Genomic DNA, 5190 nt, shown 5'->3' with positions numbered 1-5190 from the left:
TCTCTCTCTCTCTCTCTCTCTCTCTCTCTCTCTCTCTCTCTCTCCTCTTGCTGGGACAAAATGCACAACACCCAAAATTAAGGAAGGAAAGGTTTATTGAGTTCACAATTGTGAAGGTTTCAGTCCATACTAGGCTGACTCCAAGTCAGAGTGGCACGTGGGTGACAATTCATGGCAGCAAAAGCCAACAAAACAGCAAGAGCAAAAGGCAGGAGCGGCAGCTGCCACAGCAGAGGCAGAGAGCAAGCCTCCCCCTTCCTTACCCTGCATCCAGACTGTCTGTCCCAGGCGGGGTAGCACTCACACCCACCATCCCAGCTTTGGGCAGGAGTTAGTCGCAACCTCTAGAAGTCCGCCCCATGACTACATGAGGCTTTGGAGGGACAACTAGGCACAGACCCTGACAGTGCCTAACTCAGTGCTTGGTGAAATGTACTCCATAAATACAGAGGGGATTATATTCAAATACTTCTAGTCAGCCAAATCCATTCACTTTTGTCCACTGTCTACATGCATCTACAGAAATACTGCGGAACATTTTTTATTTCTAGCTGTCACCGAGACTCCCTCTGAAGCAGCAAGAAGCTGCAGTCTTTACATAGAATACAGTACAAAAAGAATCCCAATCTCTCCTTCAGAGTCAGCTGTAAAGAAACTTTTTGAGAGTGTCATATCATGTCCTTAGGAAACGGGGTTGCACTGAAGTGAGCCCCTTTCTTTAGCCCTCGAATGTTTACATCAGTGCATATTGCAGCACACGATGATCATATTCACCACAGGGAGTTGGGACACGTGCGTGACATGTCTAATTCTCTGTGTGCCTGCCCTTCACTGCCTTGCCCCTTGCCAGCCCTTAGCACCCTTCATTTCTTTGGATAACTTCAATGAGAACTTCCATAGCAGAGTCTCCACTGAAACACAGACTGATGCTTTCCTAAGTGAATGCCAGTGCTAAATTTCAAGTTGGAGAGACTGTCTTCCACCAAGGGTGTTATTTTACTGAGTACAAAAGAAAAGTGTTTTTATTCTTTCCTATAGTCAGAGATGGGAAACACTGAGTTGAGGTGAGCTAACAGGGTCACTCCTCACTGAAACAGCATCTAAGATACTTGAGCACAAAGACTGAAGACTTGGATTCCACCCAGAGCCCACTCCCCGCGTGTGAGTGATGCCACCCTGTGCCTGCCGGGTCTTCGTTCTAGCAAGGCGCAGTGTGTGCGTGGGACCACCTGGGGCCCACTGGATCCTCATTCCACCCAGAGCCCAGGACCACATCTGAGTAGAGCTTCTTTGATCAGACAGGCCTGGTGTGGAACCCTGAGCAGAACTCTCTGCAGAGAGGCGAGATGAAAGACCCACCCAGCTGATCCAGGAGAGAACATCTTGCCAGAGTGTCACAGAGGGTTCACCTCCAAAGGCTGCAGCAGGAAGAAGTGGAGCACAGCAGCCAGACCCCAGCCACACCCACCTGGGTGAGTTTGAACTTGGCAGATCCAGACCTGGTGCTAAGGTACTAACTCTACCAAAACTCTACACCAAAGATCAGAAGACAGTGCTATACAAAATGACAAAGAGAAGGAGCAAAATGCAGTCTCAGGCCCTAAGCCCACACAGAACAAATGCAGGGCATGACAGCATAGAAGAAATTGGAATCACACCTGAAATCTCTGAAATAATAGCATCAAAAGTAAAGAAACAACTGCAGAAAGGTATGGAGGAAATCGGATCAGAAAAATTTCTGAAGTGAAAAAAGAAATGATAACTATAATGAAAGAAGTACTAAGTGCTTCTAAAGAAGACACTGATAAAAAACAGAGGAGAATAGAAAAATGATGGAATTCTAGAATGAGCAATATAGGAAAGAAATAGAATGCATGAAGCAGATTCAAAGTGATACACAGGAAATTAAAACCTCAATCACAAGCTGGCAGAACCATTTCAATGATAGTGAAAATAGACTTTCAGACCTTGAAGACACCATGGCAGCTAGTGAAAAAGCAAGAAAATATCTCTTAAAAACAACTAGGATGCAGGAAAAAATAATTCAACATCTGCAAGATGATGCAAAGATGAACAACATAAGACTAATACGCATCAATGAGAAAGAAGGAGCCAATACAAATGATATAAAAAGAATATGGATGGAAGAAATAGCAGAATGCTTCCCAAATGTGGGGAAACAATCAGACATTGAGGTAACTGAAGCATATAGAACTCCAAATAACATCAACTGAATTAAAACCACACCCAGACATATAATAATCAAGATCCCAGAAATTCAGCACAGGAACAGTATACTAAAAGCCGCTAAAGAAAGGAAACAGATCACATTTAAAGGAAAACTCAACAGAATAAAGGCAGATTTCTCTTCACAAACCATCAAGTCAAGAAGAGCATAGAGCAAAGCACTACAAGTCTTGCAAGAAAACAAACTCAAACCAAGACTGATACATCCTGCAAAACTCTCTTTCAAGTATAATGGAAAAGTGAAATACTTCCATGACAAAGAACAACTAAAGAATTTCATGATGACAAAGCCAAGCCTACACAGACTACTAAAAGATATTCTAGAAAGGGATCAAAATAACGACAACACTATGAATGAGAATGGAAAGAACCCACCAAAGAGGGCAAACAATTAAACAGGAGAATAAGAAGTATACAACAGCAGTCCTTCAATTATTCTTTTGTATATAGCAGCAAATATTTCCATCAGCATACTCTACAAATGGACTTCTTCTGCACCCTGTGGGGCATGATTCTGTCTAGGCCTACAGGGTGGATGTCAAGGAAATAGCAGTAGCTCAGTCTCCAAGTGACAGCTGGCCACCGTAAGCTTCATGGACACTGTCCACGTCCATGACATACTAGAACTTTGTGCGACAACCTATCCCCAGACTGTTAGAAGTGCTGGTCATATATTTGCCATTCCAGTATTTATCTTATGTTTTATTCTTAGTAATTCTTTACTATCATGAAAACTTTTTCTTAGTTGAATTGTTTTTAAATATTTAATTTTTAATTAATATTTAATTTTCTGAATATCGTTTAATCTCAATTTTTGTTTTAATATTTATACTGTATCTTTGGCTTACAATCTACTTAAAAGATATGATATATTTTTATTAGAAACTTTAAAAAGTATATTTCCATTTTCCATTGACTTCATCTTCCTTGTCTTTCACACACACACACACACAAAAAAAAAAAAAAAAATATGTATATAACCTGACATAAGATTGATACAGTTTTGCCCATATCTTCAATGACCTCTTAAATGGATTCATCTAATATATTTTACATGCATAACTACCATTTTGAGAGCTCCTTATTCTTTACCCAGGACCATACAGCAACTTCTCTTGCCTTCTGGATTATGCTTTTCATTATTTCCTGTATGCTATGTCTGGAGATATTAGAATATTTTGAGTTTGTATAATTGGAAAATATTTTATTTTTTGTTTTCAAAGGTATGTTTGCTAAGTATAAAATTCAGTGAAGACAGATCTTTTTTTCTTTCAATCCTTTGAATTAATTAGTTTCTTACACATTTGGTTTTTTTGTTTTATTCTAATGTGGACAAAGATGCTATTTAATTTTGTTCTTCCATAACTAATTTTTTATGTATATGCTTTAATGACTTTTTTCTTTATAATAAGTTTCAGACAATTTCATTTTTGCGTATCTTGGTATGATTTTCTTCAAATTTCTTGTACAAAAGTTTCATTTTTCTTGGAAATGTGGTGTTATAATTTCAACTAAATTCAGAAATTTAAAATTTTTTTTAAAAAAGGCTGAAGATTTATATTCAACTGACTTTATTCTCTTCTTTGATTTAATATTTATTAAGAGACTCAAATATTCTTAAGACGTTTTTAGGATTATAGAAGTAGTCCTCATGTTGCCTTAAAACCTACTAAATTTTATTTATTTATTTTTAAACCTACTAAATTTTAAAGGTCAACTCTTCTGGATTTTTTGGCTTTTTAAAAATCTTTTATTTCATAATTTATGTATTTGGTACAGGGTCTCACTCTGCAGCTTGGACTCATAATGATCCTCCTGTCTCAGCCTTCCCAGCACTGAGACTACCTGCATGAGCCATCACGCCCAGGTTCAGCGGCCGGCAGAGCATACCTGGGGTTCCCGGCCCTACAAGGCACGCCATATTGGGCATCCAACCCAGGTCCTTGTGCTTAAACTGACAGAGCTGAGCAATTGTTTCAAGCGTAAACTGGCGTCTGAGTTTTGCTAGCATTGTAACATTTCAGTTCCTTTGAAGCCTGCATTTGTTGACTCTAATCAAGTTTTCTGAATCCTTGAGTCCACTGCACTGACCGTGGCCATCAAAGGCTGGGAGTGACTATAGGTTTTCAAGTAAGACCTTGTGATCTATATTCTTATTGAATTTGCAGTTTATTCCAGTACTTCTGGTATGGATAAAAAGCTCTCCCAGCCTTCCTTCCCACTCCAGTTTCCCTTTGTTCTTTGTACATTCCTATGGCATATTTTAGGCACCATTAGTGAAGGCTCCAGGAAAATTAATTATAAATGGTACCTTGACAAAAATATTTTTTAAAAGGTTCCATTTCCTATTTTATCTGGAATTTAAAGAAATCTGCTTCAGTAACACATTTCAGGGCTCTGGCAGCTCATGTTCCAGCTACGCTCACAATTTCAAGGGGAAATATTCATTTTAATGAGATGGCATGGAAAGACTTCTGTGTGATCAGAAAGGAGCTCAGCTATAAAGTCGGACATTGTTCGACAGAAAGGAAAAACTTAACAAAGCAGGTCTGACCTGTAAAGGAACATTCAATTCCTCAGAACTATTTTCCAAAACTGCTCATGCTGCATTTACTGTAGAGCTCAAATGCTCACACAGGCCCTGAGCACGGAAGTTGAGAACACTGATTTAATTCGCAGCTGGAGGGTGCAGAGAAGTCTCACACTTCCCCCTGGAAATCCCCTCCTGGAGACCGCGAGGCCAGACTCCTATTCCTGCCCTGCTCTAGATCTATGAGGTGGCCAAGCTGTCCTCCCAGGCTGGCTCAGTCCGTCCCTGAAAAGTACATAGAACTTTAGGCCAATTTCAAAGCAAAAGAAACATACTTAGTACTTATTTTTAATTTTGATTTTGTTCTAAATTCCCTGATTCACGTCTTCAACAAGCTCTCTTCTGGGTAATCT

This window comes from Octodon degus, unplaced genomic scaffold, assembly GCF_000260255.1.
Source record: "Octodon degus isolate 3935 unplaced genomic scaffold, OctDeg1.0 scaffold00174, whole genome shotgun sequence".
Classification (NCBI taxonomy): domain Eukaryota; kingdom Metazoa; phylum Chordata; class Mammalia; order Rodentia; family Octodontidae; genus Octodon; species Octodon degus.
Note: the sequence above shows the minus strand (reverse complement) of the source record.